Here is a 9,348-nt window from a genome sequence, read left to right as displayed (position 1 = left end):
AGTGTCTCTGGATATCACATCCAGGGAGGCTTGCTCAGAATGCCCTTCTCACTCATCAGGTTTTCTCAACCTCAATCTTAGGAACCACACAAAGTGTCTATTACTATCTAAGTGAGAAAATTAATAAAATTCCATATTGTGTCCTTCATATAAAATAAGAGAGAGGAGAAAAAGTATTTTTTCTTTAAATTGTCTCCCTGTTTATCTTTTCTTCACTGTAATTGAAACTGCTCACATATATAATTCCTCTTTCATGAGACATTGTGCCTTCTTAAAGGCCTCCTAACTACAGAGTCTGACCGTGAGTGAAACAGTTATCTGGTTCCATGGTCATTACTCTTCCCTCTGCATTTGTCCGCTACAGGACTGGGTTCTGTAGAATGATCGCCCTTTCAGTCCTTCTTCAGACTGAGTTTCCTAGAGAAATAAGACTGATCACCACATGCCATGGACAAAGGGACAGTCCCAGCTCACAGCAGGGGAGGGCTTTCTTAACAATGTCAGCAATCTTTTTTTCATTTGGATTGGAAGGTATCTCACAAAATAAAATCCATGTTTAGATATGAGGTTAATGTCTATTAACTTTTACCAAGGCAATTTATTGGTAATTTTAAAAAGTAAGTATCAAGTTGTAAATTTACATAATAATATCAGATACTTTAAATTAAAATCAGTACAATTCCTATTTTACATGATCACCAAAGTCAGTGAAATATTGTAGTGCTTGTTTCCTTCCCTGAACATTGCAGAATTTCATTCATTTTTACTAGAATAAGAATAGCAGTTGGCCTTAGCAATTATTTTAAAAATGGTATTAGCAGACATCATTACAAAAAAGTTTAAATTTGATGTATAAAGATATATAATTTTATAAAGGTTTAAAATAAAATAACATTATTTTATAAAATAATGATTCTAATAACTGAACTTATAGATTACTTAGAAACAGGTTAGCATAACATGCCTGATGAAGTATCAAAACTACTGTAAGGCTTAAGCAATATATTTTACTAATTTCAGAAAGGTGAAGCACTTTCCTCATGCAATACTCACCCACACATTGCATCAGTCAAGAAATATTTTACTTCTGACATTTCTCTAGTAGAAAGCACTGGTGTTAAAGCCCTGTGGTTATGAAACACAAAAATATTCTTTGTTCTAGCCTAGGTACTATTTTCTAAAAGTTTGACAATGTAACAACATGAAATAGAACTAAATTCCCATATTTGAACTGACTCAATTCTGATAAATAAGTTTTTCATACTCTTTTATCAGAACAGATAAAATAAGAAGTTGCGTTTTCAAAGTTATTGATGATTGGCGATTGCCCACTTACTTCATCATTCTAATCAGAGGTTTTCCTTCATTCCTTCTGTAAGATTTTGATAGACTGCCGTCCTTTCCTTATTGTATGGCTTAGATCCATTTCCTTAGGGACCACAGTTCCTGGACAGGGAAGCGGAGATGACCTTCAGTTTTTGCACTTGGCTGTCCTTTCCCACAAGAGTGCAATGTGTACCAAAGAGAATTGATAAGCTTTTCTCCACTAAAGTATATTCTTATCAAATAATGTGTTTTAGAAACAATATGCTTATCATGTATGTTGATATACTTGGGTAAAGTTAAATTTCAAGTCCTCATTTGAAGGTAGTCACTGTTAAAGAAGAGCTTAGCAGATCTGCTTGATCCTGGAAATGAACTCAGTAATAAAATCTCTACATAGATTGACAGCACATGAGGAGTTTTCTCTCCCAGAAGGCACTATCTCCACATGCTGTAAAGAATTCCCTCTTTTGATTCTCTGTGGGTCTTGGTTAGTGGCTCCCACTGTAACCATTAAACAAACCTCCTTGTATACTCAGCCTGCATTTTTATGCCTGGCTGGAGGGAATAATGGCCCTGTAGTCACTGTGGCCTGCTGTGTGGTTGCTGGGAGATTGGATTAGCTATGCCTGTTTTGGTTTTGAATGAATATACCCCCAGGCAAGCCATGTGGCCCAAATCGTTTCTTAGGTGTCACAAGTACAGAACTGGTAGTTCACCCTTACAAGTACTCTATATTCCAGCGAGGCCAAGCTTCAGTTATCAAAAATGCAGACACAGAAACAGCACTCAGAGCAGCTTTGCCTGCCTGCCATTCTTACTTTCCTCCTTCTATCTTTTGAAAGAAGAGAAGAATATAGGGACATGTGTACAGTCTTTATATTGTTCCATTCCTATCACATTTTCAGGGAAGTCGGACCAACTAGCTTACGGGAATGACCTACATCAAGAGGTTAAGGATCAGTGAGACCAGCTGGCTCTGAATTTCTGCGCTGAAATACTACTCATGGTGAAAGTATTTGCCTGAAGCCTCTCTGCACCCCCTGACTCTCCCCCGCCCCCCAACTGCCGTCCGAGCTCTCCAATAGAAACGGGTACATTCCCTGAACAAATCTGGGGCCAGTGTATGTTCAGGGATAATGGAAAGGGGAAGGGCACGTGGTGCTTCCCCTGGACGGGGGATCCCAGCATCCAAGGTCCTGAGAACCTGCTGGGGCGGGGTGGGGGTTAGAGGGTGTTGGGGTTGGGGAGGAGTCAGTTTCACTCAGGCCGTGGGGCCAGATACGCTGTGGGGAATGAATTTCCAACATGCTCTGTGGTACAAACAGCAGTTATGAGGCTGGCTCTCCCTTCACGTTCAGGTTTGTATACTTAAAGATCGGCGGAGTCTTTGAAGAAGAAAATACGTTTGCATTAAATCTCTCTCAAGACAATATACTTCTAGCAAGTTAGAGAGAGGGAATAGTTAAAAAATATTGAGGAAAATTAATAGCCAACATTGTTAAAATGTCCACAGTACCGATTCTATTAAAGAAGTACTCTAATCAGTGCCCTCGCTGCCTGCTGGATGCCGATTTTCAGAGATACTGGAGGAAGGGAATTAGATTTCTTTCTTTTTTAGCTAAAGCAGGGGTATATATTTAATTCATTATGGATTGTACTATACTGATTATACCAATATGACCAAGAAAATTAATAATGTTTTTATGTATGAGGGGCTGTGCCAATTCTCATAGGGCATTAAAAGGGTCAGTTTTTAATTTATTTTTATTATGGGGGAAAGGAGTACAAATTTATCTTTATTTTCTATTTTTATCCAGAAATATTATTTTTATTTCTTTCTGGCTATATGCATGACTTTTTAAAAGAGGATTTTATTTATTATTAGAGAGAGGGGAAGGGAGGGGAAAAAGAGAGGGAGAGAAACATCAATCTATGGGTTGTCTCTCATATAGGACCAGACCAGATAGCAATTGAGCATGTGCCCTGACCAGGAATTGAATCAGCAACCTTTTGGTTCACAGGAGAATGCCCAACCCACAAAGCCACACCAATCAGGGCATGCATGCTTTTTTTTTTTTTTTTTCCTTGACTTCACTCCAGGTTTATGCAGTTGCTTTCTGTTTTTCAAAGTTTGTTATTTTGTTCTCTTACTTCTTAAATCCAGTCAGCACTGTGGCTCTGTGATTTTTGCTTTGCTGTTGACTCTCTTCTAGAGATGAGGTGAGGCAGGGGAGCATTTATTAAGCACTCTGCAAATTCTCACTGAAATCTGCCTGCTCTCAGCATTGTTATTCACTGGTAAAAACATACCCATCCATGTACATGCTTAGGGGAATTTTCTACTTCATTAAATGATTTTAGTATTTTTGTTAATTCAAGGAAAGTACTTTTGTAATGAAAACATCCCTGTTTATCTAGCAGCTGTAGGAAAATACATGCAAACTTCTGGCCTAAGTACAAAACCTGCATAAAATCATTAAAGATTCTATATCAATTCCTCTTCAAGAAGTGTTCTTTTCTCTCTGTTCTGGTTATATTTTAGTGCAAATACATTTGTATCCGTTAGGTCCTAAACTTCTCAACTGAAACCTCTTTTCCTGCCTCTTTTCCAACATTGTCGTGCCTATTTGAACTTGCAGAACCACAGTTTAAAAACAGCCTGCATCGGTCCCGCTGAGGCCTTAGAAGGCTCATAGAGCTTATTGACTGCTTCTGTTAGAAGAATCTGTAGGTATTTAAGAGACGACTAAAGTGTCAAATTAAACTTCTCCCAGTTTGTCAAGGGCATCTTTTTCTCTTGTAATTAGATTCCTTATACCCTTATTAGTTGTAAGTTTAAAGTTAGTTATTTAAGGCAACTAAAAACTGTATCTATTTGAGTCTTACCAGACAACATCTTGAATGTGAGAGTAAGACATCATAATTCAACTTTTCTGATTGAGCTCAGCACAGGGCAAGCAACACTTCTTTCAAACTCTGATCTGTTTATTCCCCAATAAAGTGATAAAACTGGTTTTAAATCTACCTGTTTTTCTCTATGTTTGGAGGTTTCTCTTCATAGAAGCAATGGCCAAAAGAGCTCTCTGCGATGATGGAAATGTTCTCTGTCTGCGCCATTTTGTGTGGTAGCCATCAGCCACATGTGGCTATCAAGCACTTGACATATGGCCAAGTGTAAATGATGGACTGAATCTTTAATTTCAGTTCATTTAAATTTTAGTGATTAGTGGCTGCCTTTTGGATAATACACCCTTGGCTACTTAAAAAAATATTTGTTCTCCTCAGACATGACTTTTTAGAAAATTGAAATTCTTGTCCTAAAAGAAGAGTAATCTGAGCAGTTATTACAATGTAATAAATTTTACCCTTAATCTTTTTATAGTGTTATTACTTGATGTAGACTTAAAAATTTCAAGCTATTCTTATGCCTAAGTATCATCATAAAAAATAGAAAAGAATGATTTAATCATCATTATTATGGTACAATAATAAAATTGATGTATATTTTATAAAGATAGACTTTTTAAAAAATTGACTTTTAGAGAGAGGGAAACATTGATTGAGTCTTGTATGTACATTGACCAGGGATTGAACCTGCAACCCTGGTGTATGGGGATGCTGCTCTAAACAACTGAGCTACTCAGCCAGGGCTAGAATTGGTGTATCTTGACATTACAAATATTTTTATAAGTAAAAGTAATCTATCTAGGTAATGTGCTATTATTTATTTTATATATGATGTGTAGAAGTTGCTAGCTTAGCAGTTTGGTAAGACGTGTACATATTTCATGCTTCTTCAATTCTTCATGAGGTAACAGATTTTTCTTACTGTTTCTCTTGTCTTTTGCATGTCTTCCTTATTTTTTATTAAAGACCTGCTAGGCATTGTCAATCTCACCAATTATGATCTATAAAGAGATTGTTTATTACATTGGAAAAGCTCTCAGTTTTTCACTGTTGAGTGAAATTATGTAAGCAGTTTCCTTTATTCTTATTTTTTTGAGTGTTTTTATTATAAAAGGCTTTGAATTTTGTCAAAATTATTTCTGTATCAATTGAGATAATCATGTGGCTTTTTTTCTCTTCATTTTGTTGATGTGGTATATTATGTTGATCAATTTTGCATCAGTGTCCATAAAAGATGTTGGTCTATAGTTTTCTTTTATTTCTTCATTAAAATTTTTTTATTAAAGTACAATTGACATATGACATATTAGTTTTGGGTGGTTTGACATTTATGTACTTTACAATATGATCACCTCAATCATCTCATAACCATAACAGGTAAAAAATTCCAGTTATAAAATAAGTTGCAGAATGTAGTGTACAGCACAGGGAATATAGTCAATAATATGGTTTTCTTTTCTTGTAGTTTCTTTGTCTGGCTTTGGTATCAGGGTTACACTGATCTCATAGAATTAGGAAGCATTTTCTCCTTTTCAATACTTTGGAGAGGTTTGGGAAGGTTTGGTATTAGTTGTTCTTTATATTTTTATTTCTCAATTCTTTTTAGAGACAGAGAGAGGAATGGGAGGGAGAGAGAGAAAGAGAAATTGTTTTGTTGTTCCACTTATTTACGCATTCATTGGTTGCCTCTTGTTTGTGCTTGGACCTTGGTGGATGGGGATGACACTCCAAAGAACTGAGTTCCTGGCCAGGGCAGTTCTTTAAATGTTTGGGAGAATTCATCCATGTAGCCATCATGTCCAGGGCTTTTTGTTGGGAGATTTTTGATTATTGATTCAAGCTCTTTACTAGTTATAGATCTATTCATATTTCCTATTTTTTTCATGATTTTGTCTTGATAGATTTTGTGTTTCTAGGAATTTGTTCATTTCATCTAGGTTATTCAGTTTCTGGGCATGCAATTGTTTATAATATTCTCTTATAAACATTTTATTTCTGTAGAATCCATTGTAATGTTCCTGCTCTCATTTAAGATTTTAGCAATTTGAGCCTTCTCTCTTTTTTATTGTTAGTTCATTGAGCTATAGTTTTGTCAGTTCTATTGACCTTTTCTAATAACTAACTTTTAGTTTGATTTGTTTATTGATTTTTCTATTCTCTATTTTGTATTTCTCTGTTCTAATCTTTATTAATTTCTTCCTTTTGGTAGCTTTGGGTTTAGTTTGTTCTTCTTTTTCTAGTTTCTTAAGTGGCAAAGTTAGATTGCTTGAAATGTTTCCTGATTTTTAATGTAACTGTTTATAGCTGTAAATTTCCCCCAGCACCATTTCCCCTGTGTCTCATAAGTTGTATTTGCTTCATTATTCTCTAATATTTTCTAGTGTTTCTTGTCACTTTTTTTGATTTATTTAGTTAAAAAAGTATTGCATAATTTCCACAAAATATCTGTCTTTTAAAACTTTTGTTTTTGAATTCTACTTCATCCCATTGTGGACAGAAAAGATACTTTGCATCATATCTGTATTTTAAAGTCTATTGAGACTTATTCTGTGGCCTAATGTATGGTCTATACTTCCAAATACAGTATGTAATATTTATGTGTTATAATCAATCCTACTTTGTAAACCATCCATTAATAATTCCCTGAGAAATCAAAAGCATTTTGAATTATGTCTAACCTTATGTTGTCACATTTCCTCCTTGGAATGAAGAGCTCTGATTCCTCTGATGGGTATATTTTTGAAAATATAGCAAGATGAGTTACTGAGTATTTAATGTGAGAAAGTAACACTGAGAAATCAAATGTTGTTCCTTGATTTCTTGGCTATAGGACACCTGGAAGAAATGAAAATGGTACAGTTAACCTGTTCTTGAAGGATTTTGCATAACATTGTTATTAGAAGGTTATGGTGAATATAATAAAGTACTGTATGATTCAAAGTTCCTTAACCCAAGGAACTTATCATAAGATGCCATCTAACATTGAATTAATCTATGAGTTAATTGATTCTCTTTACAGCATCACACAATTGAATTAGACATTTGAGAAGGGTGAATGACAAGAGACACATACGAAATTACAAAACACTGAGCTGATGCACTTAATTCAGGTAGAAGATACATTTCCTGAGCCTACGACACAACTTTAATTATTGTGTCAAAGTTTTTGTTTATATGCCTGTCTCTGTGTTGAGACTATGATCTCCTCGAGGACACAGACTATCTTACTCATCTCTGTTTGTATTTGGCAAGCAGTAAATACCAAGTTTACGTTTCAGTAAAAAGATGGATGTTGAATATATGGTGTGTATACACAGAATTACTTATTTAGAGCATGTAGACATAGCAAACATATTTTGAGTAAGACCATTAGGCCACAGAACAGTGACGGTCTTTGTAAATGATGCTGAGGACTAACACTCAAGGAGACTAGCTGTTGATGTACTTTCTGTGAAGTGCTGCAGTTCAGCATTAATACTCACTGTATGATGTGCACACCATACAAACAGCAAGGTCATGAAAGGAGCACCTGTCTGTGCATTGCACGTAGAACAACCACTTTGAAGTGTCTATCATTAAAATAAAGCCACTGTAATTATTTATGCCTTCATGAAATATGCTTTTTCAGATTCAATTTTCAAGGAATAAAAAGGAAAATATTTCTACAGATGAAATAAGAAATTCATTACCCAGCAGATAGTGGGGTAGCCCGAGCCGCGGAGGTCACCGCGGGGAGGCGGGGTGGGGGCAGAATGGCAGCCTCCATACGGCTCCGTGGAGCCGCCTCTGGCCTCGCGGGTACTGGAGCCGCCGGCACTGACCGGAAGCGGCCAGCCTTGCAGCGGTGTGTTCTAGGTCAATGGCCTCTAAGACTCCAGTTGGATTCACTGGACTAGGCAACATGGGGAACCCAATGACAAAAAAATCTCACGAAACATGGCTATCCACTCGTTATTTATGATGTGTTCCCTGATGTATGCAAAGAGTTTCAAGATGCAGGTGAACAGGTAGTGTCTTCCCTAGCAGATGTAGCTGAAAAAGCTGACAGAATTATTACAATGTTGCCCACCAGTGCTAATGCAGTAGAAGCTTATTCTGGATCAAATGGAATTCTAAAAAAAGTGAAGAAAGGCTCACTATTAATAGATTCCAGTACTATCGATCCTGCGGTTTCAAAAGAATTGACCAAAGAAGTTGAGAAAGTGGGAGCAGTTTTCATGGATGCCCCTGTTTCAGGTGGTATGGGAGCTGCTCGGTCTGGGAACCTCACATTCATGGTGGGAGGAGTTGAAGACGAATTTGCTGCTGCCAAAGAGTTGCTGGGCTGCATGGGCTCCAACGTGGTGTACTGTGGCGCCGTTGGGACGGGGCAGGCTGCAAAGATCTGCAACAACATGCCGTAAGCTGTTAGTGTGATTGGAACTGCTGAAGCTATGAATCTTGGAATCAGGTTAGGGCTTGACCCAAAACTATTGGCTAAAATCCTAAATATGAGCTCAGGACAGTGCTGGTCAAATGACACTTAAAATCCTGTACCTGGGGTGATGGATGGAGTTCTCTTGGCTAATAACTATCAGGGTGGATTTGGAACACTCACAGCTAAGGATCTGGGATTAGCACAAAACTCTGCTGCCAGCACGAAGAGCCCAATCCTCCTGGGCAGCCAGGCCCATCAGATCTATAGGATGATGTGCGCGAAGGGCTACTCAAAGAAAGACTTCTCATTCGTGTTCCAATTTCTACTAGAGCAGAACTTCTGAGCTTGCACTTTGGCCATGAACACTGTTGGAAACTAAACTGTCTCGGAGCTCCCTGATAGCTCGCTCCACAAGTCAGTGCATTTATTCAAGGTCACTGTCTGCTTTTGATTGTCTAGATCACAGTTAAATGGGTTTTTCATCCATTTTTTTTACTGCTTATTCTTTTTATCTATTTAGCAAACTATACAGCATTTGAATTTTTTCTTTTCTGTAAGCCCCCGATGGTCTCTGTTAAATGTCTGATCGACTTTTTTCAAAAGTTTGATCCTTGAGCATCTTCGGCTAAATCGTTGACTATTTCAATCAGGATATTATTTACTCCAGTTTACAAATAAAACCAAATGTTTTTCAACAG

At 37.0% G+C, this 9,348-nt stretch overlaps 1 pseudogene; it reads left to right on the top strand.

Moving 5' to 3' along the window:
• Positions 1-7,946: 7,946 nt before the first annotated feature.
• On the top strand, positions 7,947-8,993 carry LOC150019465 (3-hydroxyisobutyrate dehydrogenase, mitochondrial pseudogene; annotated as a pseudogene).
• The last annotated feature ends 355 nt before the right edge of the window (positions 8,994-9,348 follow it).

The sequence above is a fragment of the Furipterus horrens genome, unplaced genomic scaffold (assembly GCF_987537825.1).
Source record: "Furipterus horrens unplaced genomic scaffold, mFurHor1.1.pri manual_scaffold_2, whole genome shotgun sequence".
NCBI classification, from domain to species: domain Eukaryota; kingdom Metazoa; phylum Chordata; class Mammalia; order Chiroptera; family Furipteridae; genus Furipterus; species Furipterus horrens.
This window is presented reverse-complemented; position numbering and strand designations above follow the sequence as displayed.